We start from the raw sequence: 14,275 nt of genomic DNA, 5'->3' as shown, positions 1-14,275 counted from the left end.
AAATCCTACATGCAACTGAATTCTGGATTTTGTTAAGGAAATCAAACCTATGAAGGAGAAAGGTATAAAGAAACTTGAGGACAGTAGTAACCTCTGAGCAGGGAGGTATTCCTGGGGGTTTTCATTTGCACCAGTCATGTTTTCTTTCTTGATCTAGATGACAGGCACATGTGTGTTTGTTGTTGTGTAGTTTTACTGAGGGTCTGCAGTAAATGACAATAATTAAAATCGACAAGATCAAGAGGCAACAAAGGAGCTTCGGAAGGGGGCAGCGAGCCTACCCTGCAGGAGTGAAGACAGACCCCTTCTTCCTGAGGTGGCGCCAGGTCATTTACTCTTCTGGGCCCCAATCATTTGAAAACCCCACCCCGTATCACAACTCTGCTCTAACACCTCCCCTTGACACTCCCACCCTCCCCACGAGGGAGGGGCCTCCTAAGCTGCTAGCCTAGTGCCCTCCCAGGCTGGGTGCGTGGGTGGGCAGACTGACTGGTGTGGGGCAGGAGTTCCAGGGAAGCAGCCCCTTCCACTTCCCTGGGCTGCCTGGGCAGGGAACGAGCTGCCTGGCATTGGCAGGATGGAAGGTGGGCAGGAATGAGAGCAGGGAAAGACAGGATAGCATGTGTGTTCATTTCCGGGTGTTGGAGTCGAAGTCCTGCCTGCATCCCCAGCCCACTCTGTTTCCTGAAACCAACCATGCCCAGGCCCAGTCTAGTGCTTGGACCAGAAGAGGACGATGTGGTTTTGCCAACCACCATGCACGAGGAAGAAGAGACTTTTGCCTGCTCTACCTTCCAGTCAAGAGGAAAAGATTCATGTGACATGAGGTCTCCTGCGGCACTGGGCAGCCCCACCAAGCCACACCTTCCATCTGGCCGGCCGGCCTTGGTGCTGGATATCTGGTCCCTGCAGCACCACTGTGTGGGAGGCAAGGCTTCGGTCAACTCGAAACCCCTGCCCCCAGTGCCAGTGAGGGCCGCAGTGGGTGGATCAAGCAGAGAGAGGAGTAACAAACACGGGGGCCACCACCTCCTACTGATATGGCTGGTGGCTTTCATTGCCATAGCCCTTTGTAGCAACAGCTAACAATTCTCATTTCAAATTCTCAAATCAGTAATCAAAAACTGGCCAGGCGCAGTGGCTGAGGCCTGTAATCCCAGTACTTTGGGAGGCCAAGGCAGGTGGATCACTTGAGGTCAGGAGCTCAAAACCAGCCTGGCCAACATGGTGAACCCTGTCTCTACTAAAAATACAAAAAAATTAGCCAGGCGTGGTGGTAGGTACCTGTAATCCCAGCTACTCAGGAGGCTGAGGCAGGACAATCTCTTGAACCCAGGAGGCAGAGGTTGCAGTGAGCCCAGATTGCACTCCAGCCTGGGGGACAGAGCGAGACTCCCTAAATTAAAAAAAAAAGGATCCAAAGACTGCTATTGAAAAGTTTGCTGAATTTTGTGGTCAGAAAACTGATTGCTTTATATGACAAGACAGATTTCCATGTAATTTTGAGCATGTGGCCAATTGCACAACACATTTTATAACTTTGGTAGAGTGAAGTTGCAAAAGGATCACGCCCAGAAGAAAATGCTTATGCACCATTCCAGGAGTACCCATATTTGCAACACATCTGCCCACAGAGTCACACAGCTGGAGTACTAAGGAAGCTTCCTGAAAGGGCCCTTTGCGCAGGCCTCCCAGCAGCACTTTCTCCCTCACCACATCTTGGTGTGCACACGTTTTCTTTCTAGCTCTCGGCCAGTGCAGTGTACTGTGCCCTATAGGATCAGATCCTTTGGCCACTACAGTCCTAGCTTTCATTGGTCGCCCAAGAGGTGAAGACAGAACTCCGGAGCGAGGCCGAGCCACACCAGCCTAGTCCTGCATGCAAAATGATGCCTAAAACTTGCTCAGCCTTTGAGGAACTCAGGCTGGACAAGGCCAATGATAAACAATGATTCCACTTTGGGTTCAGCCTGGGAGCACGTCAGCATTTCCAGAAAAACAGATGCAATTTAAAGGTACAGCCCTTTGTCTCAGCAATCCTGCTTCTGGGAATTTAATCAAGAGAGAGCTCTGCACAACCATAGGAAAACAAGCACAAGGGGCCTGTCCCTGTGTTGTTTACAACGGCAAAGAATTACAAACAACCTAACACTCCCCCAGTAAGGGACTGCCCATTAAAAAAGTGAGTCCATCCACACGAAAGAACCCTGCTAACACATTTAAGAAGTGGCCACCATAGCCCATTGTGGACAAGGTTCGGGTAGTCCCAGCACAAAGCTCAGCTACTCATGAGCTTCAAAGCCCAGAAAGTTACTTTACAGCCCTGAGCCTCGGCACCCTGAAGTCAGCACCGCCCCAGGCTTGCACTGACCTTCACCACCTGTGCCCATGGGCCAGGCTGATGATGACAGTCTTTTGGGGTAACTACAAAACGTGGTAAGGGCCATGGCCACCTTTACCCATCTGGGGGTCATTCACCAAAGAAGGATTCAGGGCAGGTCACCTGCTTTTTTCCATCTAGCCTTCTAGTACTGGCTTTGACCCGCAACCTCTGTGAGACCTCGAACAAGATTCCCTACATGCTAGGCTGGGCTTCGTGTGGGTAAGAACACATTGCTCTGTGGCTGCCTTTGTCTGATCATACAGCTCCATTAAACCAGGGGACCAAACTGAGTTATATTAAGAGGATCAGCTACCCCTGCTGAGCACGTCACACGGGTTATAACATTTAAGCCCCCAAAGATGCTGGGTGGGATGGAGGGTCTTCATCATCACTCCATCACCATCAGCCCCATGTCACAGAGAGGGAAACCAGCCTGAAGTGGTCAAGCCCCTGCCCCATGTCAAGCCAAAGGCTGGGACCCCCTCCACCACAGGCCCAACCAACAAAGCCACATCACAGAAGCCAAAAGGTCATCGTCAGCACACAAAAGGGTGCAAGACACCAAGTTCCCATGCCAGGGGTCTCAAGCCAAGAAGGTTTGGCTGCTTTCCTACAGCCCAGCAGAGCCTCCCAGGAGCACAACCATCTGAATACCCAGCCCTGTGGTGGGCTGAGGGGAGTGCAGTGCAGTGGCCCAGGGTGGGAAGGATCCCAGTTTGAGAATGAGGCCTGGATGGGCCCAGAGGCAGTGGTGGTCTAGGGAGCAACACTTGGCAACTGCTCCTCCTCATACAGGAATCTCATGCCACCCCCAACTCAGGCCCCCCACCTCCCTAAGACAGTGGGACAAGCTTCCCCATGGCCCCCCAGGCCCTCTTGTCCTAAGCCCGATCAGGCCAGGCCCCTGCCTCTGTGGCCATCGTCCCACTGCGAGCTTCACTCCCAGGGCTCCAGGTGCCTGGTCCACCCTCCCTTCCTCCTCAGGGCCTTCGCACATGCTGTTCCCTCTTCCAGGTACAGGTCCTAACCTCCTTTCACCTATTCACTCCTCACTTTCCCATGGGCATGAATTTCCCTGGGAAGACCTCCTCACCACTGACCACATCCATCCTGGGACTTCTCTGTGCCACTTACTGGGACCTCAACAGGCTAATAGTGAGATGAGCTGTGGAAGGCCCACATCCCTGGCTGAGGGCTCCATGCCCTTGCCTCCCACAGTGTGCTGAGCCTGGCCTGAGGCTGGCGCTCTGTCATGCTGGCTGAGGAGACACATGCAGGGGATGAGGATGCACGCGGCCTACAGCAAACCCAACCTGGGCAGCCTGAGATGTGGATGCTGAGCTCATACACCTGTGCCAGGACCAACAGAAGGCACCCCCTGGGAATGTTCTGGATCCAAACCTGGTGATGGTCACCCAGGCATACATACAGATCAAAACCAACACGATGGACACTTTACTGTATGTATGTTGCACCTCAATTAAAAAGTTTAAAACAATGTTTTTGAAAGCATCTTCTGGGCTGAGGCAGGATTGCTTGATGCAGTTGAGGAGTTGAAGACCAGCCTGGGCAACACAGCAAGACCCAGAAATTTTTTCTAAAACAACCTTGTTTTTTAATTAGCCAGGCACGGTGGTGTGTACCTGTAGTCCTAGCTACTCAGGAGGCTGAGGCAGGAGAATCACTTGAGCCCAGGAGTTCAAGGTTGCAGTGAGCTAGCACTGTTCCACTGCACTCCAGCATGGGCAACAGAGCAAGACCCTGTCTCTAAAAGGAAAAAAAAAAAAGCATTTTCTTCAGTGTCAACTTTTTCTTCCCAGGAATCTCATCTCCCACATATTGATACACAATTAACAACTGAATTGGAAATTGCTACCTGGGAGATGATATTGGACAGTGTGCACGAGGCCACACCACTTGGCCCCTTGTGCCTTGGCTGCTCGGGCATAGCCCACCTGCCTTCTGGATCCTCCTGGTGAAGAGGGGCAGATGGGGCTGGGCTGAGGCTACAGGCTGCCAAAAAAACCCGAGGTGGAGCCCTGAAGTCTGACATCGCATCAGAGCTCTGCCAGGCCTCACTGTGTAACCCAGGGCAGGGGTTTCCTGTTGATAAGGCGTGGGCGCTGGCCTCTGCGGGCACCTCCAATGCCTGTAGCTCCTCCGAAGGGAGTCTGCCCTCCTGCCTCCCCTCTGCTGCCCCACAGTGGGTGCTTCCTTAGCCTGGGAACTTTGTGCTCCACATTCCAGGCCTCTGCCCTCCGCACACACCCCTCTACTCTCTAGCTGCTTCCCCACTTTCTAAAACCTTCACGTGGTCTATACCAAAAGCAGAGTATATGTAAGGTGGGAGGCCAGGCACAGTGGCTCACATCTGTAATCCCAGCACTTTGGGAGGCTGAGGCAGGTAGATCACCTAAGGTCAGGAGTTCAAGACCAGCCTGGTCAACATGGCAAAACCTCATCTCTACTAAAAATACAAAAATTAGCCGGGCGTGGTGGCACGCACCTTGAAGTCTCAGCTACTCAAGGCCGAGGCAAAAGAATCGCTTGAACCTGGGAGGCAGAGGTTGCCATGAGCCAAGATCACATCACTGCACTCCAGCCTGGGCAACAGAGTGAGACTCTGTCTCACAAAAAAAAAAAAGGAGAATATAAGATTGGAAACCTGGAGTTCTAACACCCAGACAGGGGTGGGGGGCCCAGGCACTCAACCTCCAGAGACGGCTCCTCGGGGTCACCTACCATTTCTTTCCCTCAGAGGCGTGTCTGTGGATCCAGTCTATGCAGGTGCTGCGGGCGCCCAGCCATGGGTAGGAGGCAGGGTGCAACAGAGGTCGCTGCTGAGGAGACCCGAATCCCTTAGGGGCCCCTCCCAGAGTCAAGCACCTGATAGACTAGGGGGTGAGGGGGTGCAGTGCCTTAGGCTGGCCCCTGAGGAAGACTGGCCACTCCACTCCAGATGTGAACTCCCTGAACTCCGGGCTGCACTGTGCCTGGGTGAGTGGGATCTGTGGCATAGAGGGCCTCGGGTGAAAGTGGGGAGGTGGGCGTGGGTAAGCCAGAGCACAGCCAGAGGCAGGCCGAGGGGACAGAAGGCGCTGCTGTCCCAGCTCTTATGCAGTAACATAGCAGCAAGAGAAAGACAACTGCTGTTCCCTCTCCAGGGGAGTTGAAGGCTCTTCCTCACGCCAGGCACAGGGCAGGCTTCAGAGGCCACAAGTTACCAAGCTCCCACCTGGCAGAGCCCATCCACAGAGCTGCTCTTCCTACCATGTGCATTCACTTACAGACAGCAGTGGGGGAGAGCTGGAAGCCCCCAGAGCCAGGTACGCAGCAGGCACTCAATAAACGCTTGTCATGTGACTGGTATATAACAATGCACTATCCGGGGAGGAAAAGCAGACACAGAAGCTGAGGCCTAGGTGGTAGTAGCTTCTCTCATACGGATGAGGCCGGTGCTGCAGAATCCGCCCACTTTTGTCCACCCCTTGGACACCACCTGGATCAGGCCCCATTATCTCCCACTGGGACCCTCCCCACAACGTCCTAGCATTGTCCTTGCTACTAATGCTGCCTCCTCAGGCCACCCCAGAACCAGCTCTCCACAGAGTAGCCAGGGTGATCTCAGAACAAGGGGGAGCCAGGACCAGCAGAAGGAGAAAAAGATATGGGTGAGGGTCAGCTGGGACTCACCAAGGTGACTTCACACACAGGAGGCAATTAAAAGACCGACTTCTCCATACGGTCCAGGCAGGGGTCTGAACGGGAGAATGTAACACCACGTACAAAACATCCTTGTCCAAAAGTTCAAACCTGAATCTGATCACACTTCTAGATCAATCCACCAACTCACAAGAAACGCAAAGGTCAGAGCAACTTGCAAAGGTCTATCATCAGCAGAATCCAGACGCAAGGAAACCCCACACAGTTCTTCAACAGTAAATCCAAGTATAGAATGGATAAAGGAGAGACAGATGAGAGAGAGAATGGGAAGCCAACAGGCTGTGAGGGGAGCAAGATCCAACCATGAGAATGTGCTGCTCTTCACTGGACCCTGGTCATTTGAACACTGAGTACGTATGTGAGGATGTCAAGAAATCATTATTTGTCAGACGTGACTAGGATTCTGTGGTTATGTTGTTTAAACTCACCCTTTCAGGAACCTCTGTACATTGTTCGTGGGAATGTAAATTAGTACAGCCACTATGAAAAACAATATGGAGATGCCTCAAAACACTAAAAATAGAAATACCATATAATCCAACAATCCCACTACTGGGCTGGGTATATAGAAGAAAGGAAGTCAATATATCAAAGAGATATCTGCACACCCATGTTTACTGCAGCACTATTCCCAATAGCCAAGACATGGAATCAACCTAAGGACAAATAGATTTTTAAAAAATATGATCCATATACATAATGGAGTACTATTCAACTGTCAAAAAGAATGAGTTCCTGTCATTTGCAGCAACATGGATGGAGCTGGAGGTCATTATGTTAAATGAAATAAGCCAAGCACAGAAAGTCAAAAACCACATTCTCACTCATAGTGGGGGAGCTAAAAAAGTGGATCTCATGAAGACAGGGAATAGATGGGTAGTTATCAGAGTTCAAGAAGAGAAGGGAGAATGGGGGGTTGAAGATATATAGTTAGATAGAAGAAATACCTAATATACAGTTAGAAGAAATGAGATCTAGTATTTGACAGGTTAGTATGGTGACTGTAGTTAACAATCTATTATACATTTCAAAATAACCAGAAGAGAATAATTCAACTATTTCTAACTATTTCTAAAGATAAATATTTAAGGCTGGGTGTGGTGGCTCACACCCCTTAATCTCAGCACCTTGGGATGCAGAAGTGGAGGTGGGAGGATTGCTTGAGGCCAGGAGTTCAAGACCAGGTTGGGCAACATTTTGAAATCCCATGTCTACAAAAATTTTTATTAGCTGGACATGGTGGCACACACCTGTAGTCCCAGCTCGTTAGAAGGCTGAGGTGGGAGGACTGCTTGAGCCCAGGGGTTCAAGGTTACATGAGCTATGATCCTGCCACTGTACCCCAGCCTGGATGACAAAGAAAGACCTTGTCTCAAAAAAAAAAAAAAAAAAAAGCTATCTAGGATTTGGCTTACAGTCACCCCAGCGATCAGTGGGACATACAAAACAGGACCCCCACGAGGTGATGCTAACAAAGTTATGTGATGAGAACACAAAATTCCTGTCTCCATCATCTCTTCTGGCTAATTTTATATAGGTTTCAAATCTTCCACGATAAAAAGGATTTTTGTAGTTGCTGTTTGTTTGAAATCTCAGATCCCACTAGAGAACTGAGGAAAAGCAAAAAGGTGGGAGCATCTCTGTGGCACAGGGCCTGGTGGGCAGCGAGGGATTTCCAACGATTCCCCAGAAGTTTGGGGTGTTCTGCAAATGCTCATGGCCAGCTTCCTTTTTCAAGTAAACTTTTAACCTATTTTTTTTTTTTTGAAATCTCAGTTAAAAAATACCCACCTCACATGCAGAAGTGACAGGATACGGTGCACTCTGTGACCAGGGCTGGCCTACGCACTTTTTGTGCTTGTCTGAGAAAGATAAGTACAGAATCAAGTCAGAGGGTAGAAACGTTTACAGTTTTATCATTTGACACAGCAACCTCATGTCTGTCGAGTCTAATAAGCAGATAATGGGTTTATCTTTTTATATATCTTCAATCTTATTATAACAATTTTCATCATATTTTTAAAATTGGCCCATGAAAGATTAAAATTTTAAAAACAATCATCTAGTCTTTCACCATGGAGAGTTTGAGAAGCACTGCTATGTACCAGACATGGATCCCCTGGAGACCCCAAATCCATCAGCTTAGGAGGTTGGCCAGAGACGCCAGGACAAAGCTTCTCTTCCCACCGTCTGCTGTGCCGACTCCAGTACTTCCTATAAACGCATCACAGGCGCTGCAAAGCCTGTTTGATTTTCTGCGCTCATTGGCACACTTCCACACCAGTACAAGCAGAGCCACTTCCAGCAGACACCTCTGTCGCCCAGGCTGGAGTGCAGTGGCAGGATCATAGCTCACTGCAAGGTCCAGGTTGTGTGCTAGGTGACCCTGCTGGTCAAAGCACCTTGGCCAGCCATGGTTAGCCAGCCAATTTTCACATACATGCCCACTGCTGTTTCCCCTTCAAACTTCTGGATGGGTTTAACTGCAGAGAGTCCTAAGATTGCAAGGTGAGCGTTTGAAAAACTGACTGCTTCTTTGTATCAACTGGAAATCACTCTATCACTAAAATACCGAAATAAATCAGGAGCTGCATCAACTTGCACCCATGGCCCCAGGTTTCTAGTGTGCTCCTGAAAATGGTATCGCTGTTCTAACTATGATACACACACACACACACACACACAAATCACAAATATAAAGTTACAAAATAAACTCACAGGCTGGGTGCAGTGGCTCACGCCTGTAATCCCAGCACTTTGGGAGACCAAGGCAGGCGGATCACCTGAGGTCAGGAGTTCGAGACCAGCCTGTCCAACATTGAAACCCCATCTCTACTGAAAATACAAAAATTTGCCGGGCATGGTGTTGGGTGCCTGTAATCCCAGCTACTCAAGAGGCTGAGGCAGGAAAATCACTCGAACCCAGGAGGCAGCGGCTGCAGTGAGCCACTGTACTCCAGCCTGGGCGACAGGAGTGAAACTCTGTCTCAAAAATAAATAATAAATAAATAAACAAACAAACTAAACTCACATGAATATGCAATGTCACCTGTGTCGGTTTCATGCATTGGTGTTCCATGTTCAAGTTTTACTACACTGAAAGAGAATTGAAAGTGGCTGGTAGTCAAGATCCTTAGGTTGCAGTCTCCACTCTGCTACCACTCGTGGTTAGCATCCCTGGGCCTCAGTTTCCTCATCTATGAAATGAAAATGCAACCACTCATTTCATAGGTTTTGTTGAGGGCCAAGGGCTAAAAATACATTTCAAAGAATTAAAAGGACCAGGTGCAGTGGCTCATGCCTGTAATCCTAGCACTTTGGGAGGCCAAGGCAGGAGGATTGCTTGAGGCCAGAAGTTCAATATCAGCCTCGGTAACATGGCAAGACCCCATTTCTAAACAATAAAAATAAAAAAAAGAAAGAAAAAGTCAGGCATGGTGGTGTGCTGGTGTGCACCTGTAGTCCCAGCTACTTGGGAGGCTGAGGCAGGAGGACTGCTTGAACCCAGTGAGCTATGATTGCACCACTGCACTCCGGCCTTGGCAACAGAACAACACTCTGTCTCAAAAAAAAAAAAAAAAAGGAAAGAAAAGAAAAACAAAGCACAAAACTAAAACCAAACCACATAGTGATTTTATCAAATTCACAGCATGGCCTGAGTTTCATCCTCCCTCTTCTTACATAGCCTCACTCATCTTGTTTCTTCCTCCATAAAGTGTGGAATGTGATGCTACATCTATGACCAATAATATTATTAATAACAAATACATTCAAGTATCATGGATCAAAAAATATACCACCAATCCTGTTGCATGTGCCCAACATAGGGCCCAACATAGGTTGACAGGGTGGTCCTCCCTGCAGCCCTATGAGGCTAACTTCATCACCCCTGTTTACAGATGGAGCTTTGAGAGAACCACAACAGTTCCTGCCTCCTCTGCATTCCAGGCTTTCTTTGAGACCCTAGTGTGATAACAACAATGTGAAAATCAATGCAAGTACCCAGGAGACAAGGCCCAGGGACCACAGCCATGAACAGAACACATGTATGTGACTTCAAGGGGTTTCTCCTAGGAACCAGGACGAGTGGGATTAAAGCTGAGTTAACACCTGGCCTGAGTCTGTGGGCTTTTCTGGGTCAGCCCCTCCTACTACAGCAGAGAAAATGTGGTTTTGTAGCCTTGCTGGGAACAGTAGGGTGCAAGCCCTCAGTGTGGCTTCAGGGTCTTTCCCTCAAAGCAGGCATTAAAGTTGACCAAGCTTAACCACCTGGAGCAGAACACGGGGTTGAGGGAGCACCGATGCCAGGAGTGCTCCTAACAGCTCCTCTCCCAGCTCAGGCTCACCACCAGAGTCCCTGGGAGACAGCCAGTATGTGCTAGAAACGGCTCACTCTTCACGAGACAATGAATCCACTGTTGACCAGCCAGGGCTTTGATTAATATTTGCAAAAGAACGAAGTGGAAAATTCCACCTGTGTGGGTGGAAGCTGGACCCGCGGGACATGTCAACAACCCTGATGGCCTTGTTCTCCCAGGGATGGATCAGGCAAAGAAGCAAAGGTCTGAATAACAATGACAGAATCTGGGATTACCGTGATTCTTGGGTCCTAGGGAATTTTCCTTTTTTTTTTTTTTTTTTTTTTGGTTCTGCCTCTCTTGCCCCTAAATTTACACAGCACTCTTAAATCCTTCAATTTGCTTTCCTATTTGCTGTTTCTTCTGCGTTTCCTAACAGCCCTGCTGGGGAGGCAGAACTGATGTCAGTCCCATGTTACAGATGGAGAAACTGAGGTTCCAAAAGACCAAGAGCCTCACTCAAGGCCAACAGATGGTGAATGAGTCACAGAACCAGGTAGTCTGGAAGCCAGGCATCTCACTACACCATGGCTGCACAGAGCCTGTGCCTAGGGTCTGGGTCAGGGCCATGGGTACTTGACCCAGTGATCTTCCAGGCTCTGGCAGAGGCCCTGACCTTTGCTCTGCCTGTGAAGCAAGAGGAGGAAGTTCAAACCAGCTCCCCTGGGTGGGCAGTCACAGGCACTGGCCTTGGAGGAAGGTAGGTGTTAATTTATTCATCCATTCAAGCATTTAATGAGCACCTAGAAAGCCCCCCTGCACAGGAAGGCACACTGCCTGATCGCTCTTTCAGAAACCCAGACCTAGCAGAATTTATGACAGAGGGAGGTCAGAAAATCTCCAAAGGTCGCTTCTCTCATAGACTCAAATCACTTCATCGCTCCTATCACCACCCCATTTTACAGAAAAGGAAACTACTCAGAAGTGACTTGCCAGAGCCTCTAGTTCAAAAAGCCACAAAGTTATCCGGCTTAGGCACCCAAAAAAATTGTGTCCCTTCCAGCAGGCCACCTGGGACCTCTCATGCAGGACCACTTGAGGCATGGCCTTCTGAGCCAGCAGGGCAGGGGGGAGGGGAACCCCCCCCAGGGGAAAGACAGACACACCCTGTTTGCCCACCTCAACCTCCAGTTGTGGCTGCAGGGCCTGTCACACCCTCTCCTCCACTCCACAGCCCCAACTATGGAACTGAACCAGGTTTCACCCCATCCCTAAGCCCCAGGGGGCCAGGGTAGTGTCATCCTGAAACCAGGACAGCAGGAAAGCCACTTGGGCTGTGTCTTGGGTCTGTCTGGCAGCCCCTGCCTGAGTATTCCTCCTCCTTACTCACAGCTCAGCCACCTCCAGACCACCCTCACCTGACACTTCTTCCCCTGGAGAAAGAACCTCGGCCCTTCTCTTTTCACAAAACCACCTCCCCTTTCCTCTTGCCAAGGCTACCTGTGACTGCCACCAACCAGCCTCAGTGCCCTTGATCTCTCTGCCCCATCTGACCCCATGAGCTCCTCCCTCACTACTGGGTGTTCCTGCTGCAGCCCCTCCTAGACCTCCCCACCTCCTCCCGCAAGCCCTCCTCCGGAGGGCTCTATCCTCCTCTCCTCTCCACTGCCCCCTGAGAAAGTCTGACTCATGAACCCTGTCTCCAGGCCTAACCTCTGCACCCCTGGTTGTCTCAAAGCCCGTGTGCCAAACAACACCAAGCTCACCACAGCAGGGCCTGCCCTGGCACACAGCTGAAAAGCCAGCACAGCCCAGAGCCTGGCCCACAGTACAGAATCAGATACGGAATGAACGCATGTTAGTGAATGGTTGCCTGCTCCTTCGTCTGAGGGACGAGCCCTCTACTTGCCCTGCAGAGCCACCCAGGTGGCCTTTCTAAAACTGAAAATTGATGACCATCTAAGCCTGTACCATTATTCCTCAGCACCATGGGACAAAGTTCACATTTTTTTTTTTTTTTTTTTTTTTCTGAGAGGGAGTCTCGCTCTGTGGCCCAGGCTGGAGTGCAGTGGCCGGATCTCAGCTCACTGCAAGCTCCGCCTCCCGGGTTTACGCCATTCTCCTGCCTCAGCCTCCCGAGTAGCTGGGACTACAGGCGCCTGCCACCTCGCCCGGCTAGTTTTTTTGTATTTTTTAGTAGAGACGGGGTTTCACCGGGTTAGCCAGGATGGTCTGGATCTCCTGACCTCGTGATCCGCCCCTCTCGGCCTCCCAAAGTGCTGGGATTACAGGCTTGAGCCACCGCGCCCGGCCAAAGTTCACATTCTTGAGCTTGCAGACCAGGCTGTTTTCAGCTGGGCTTCCGCAGCAGGGCGGGCACTTGTGTCCTTGAAAATACTTCTCACTGCACTCATCCTCACTCCAGGAGTACCCATCAGCCAGCACCCATGTGTCGTGCACCTTTGCACCTAGCACGTATCTGCTGAACAGGAAGATGACTATTAGAGCTGAAAATGTTCTCAGGGGCCACAGGGCCCAAAGCAACTCAGAGAAGTGGAATGAGGGGCTCAGGGTGGCCCAGCCCCAGGCAGGGGTGCGGCCACAACCTCAACTGAGTTCCTTGGTCAGGAACCGGAGCAATTCTCTGAAAATGCTACCTGCAACTCCACACGTATGCATGCCAGAGCCCAAACCTCTGGCTGATCCCCAGTCCATGCAAGCCCTAACCAAACTGGCAGGTGGGCCAGGCCTGGCACACAAGTAGGGCCTCAGCTAAAATAGCTGCTTGACTCAGTACTACCTCTCACCAGCTGACAACACATCCCTAAGTTCCATACCCCTCTCTAGGACTCCGTCTTTTCATTTGTAGAATGGAGCTAATTCTGCCTACAAGTTTAAATGGCCCTGAGTTGGTCACCACAACCCTGTCGTTTGCAAACCGAGGGGGCTGAAGCAGCAGTTCCAGCCTCTGTGGCTCCACTGTTAGCCCAGCTGATCTTTGTGAACTTTCCCCCAAACCACTGTGTCTCAAAGGATGGTCCTTGGGCCACCCACCCACGAATTACGGGGGCGTGGGTGGAGGCTCGTTAAATGCAGATCCCGGGCCTGATCCGGACCTGCCGTCTGGATCTCATTTTAGGCGGCGCTCAAAGATCCCAGCCCAGGGAAATTTGAGAAGCGCAGCTCCAAATCGCCAGTGCTGACGGCTTCCGCTTTGGGAGCCCCAGGTGCTGCTGTCCGAACTCACTTGGTGGAAACAGACATTTACCAGAAAGCCTGGGGTCGGGCAGTGGGCACTCCTACCGCTCTAACACTGCGTAGCTGAAAGAACTCGCTCCCTCAAAGGAGTCAGTGAGATTCAGCAGTCAGTGAGATTCAGCAGTCCGCGTTACACCCATTTCGCTTCGCGGGGCGGGGCGATTGTGTAAAGCGGGCCCGGTTCTCGGCGTCCAGCCCGGCCCCAAACCTCCGGCCCCCAGGCCTCTCCGGGCTCCCGGCCCGGCGGCGCTGCTGCGGGGTGGTCGGGGCGCGTCCGCGGCTACTCACCCGGGACGACTCGGCCGAGGGCCCGACAGTCGGGGCCAGCGCGGGAGGAGCGGGTGGCCGCGGCCCGGCCCCTGTCCCGCGGCACTTAAACTGGCGGCGCCGGGGCCCCGCGCGCTCTCCGTGTCCGGAAGGGGCACGCAGCCGTTCCGACCAGGTCGGCCCCAGGGCAGCGAGGCTAGCTGGGCTCCGGCGTAGGGGCGCGCAGCCCGAGGGCGGGTGCAGCAGGGGCACCTGGCTTACTGCACGCACGTGTGCGCGGGGGCCGGCGCGCGCCGCGGCTGCCGGTGCTCCGCCTGCGCTCGGACTCTGCCCATTCTTCCGAGTC

At 51.5% G+C, this 14,275-nt stretch overlaps 1 protein-coding gene across 2 annotated transcripts in view; it reads right to left on the bottom strand.

Annotated features, from left to right (window-relative positions):
* The window catches only part of CHDH (choline dehydrogenase), a 31,306-nt gene extending 17,050 nt beyond the window's left edge, over positions 1-14,256 (bottom strand). The window contains exons 1-2 of one of the 2 annotated variants that reach the window (XM_017851889.1): positions 13,951-14,256; positions 7,898-7,968 (exon numbers count right to left, since the gene is read on the bottom strand). The gene's annotated coding sequence lies outside the window, so the exon portion shown is untranslated. The remainder of the gene's footprint in view (positions 1-7,897; positions 7,969-13,950) is intronic. The other variant, XM_017851890.1, reaches the window with a different exon arrangement.
* Positions 14,257-14,275: the final 19 nt, after the last annotated feature.

Source organism: Rhinopithecus bieti, unplaced genomic scaffold (genome assembly GCF_001698545.2).
Source record: "Rhinopithecus bieti isolate Rb0 unplaced genomic scaffold, ASM169854v2 scaffold_33647, whole genome shotgun sequence".
Taxonomy (NCBI): domain Eukaryota; kingdom Metazoa; phylum Chordata; class Mammalia; order Primates; family Cercopithecidae; genus Rhinopithecus; species Rhinopithecus bieti.
This window is presented reverse-complemented; position numbering and strand designations above follow the sequence as displayed.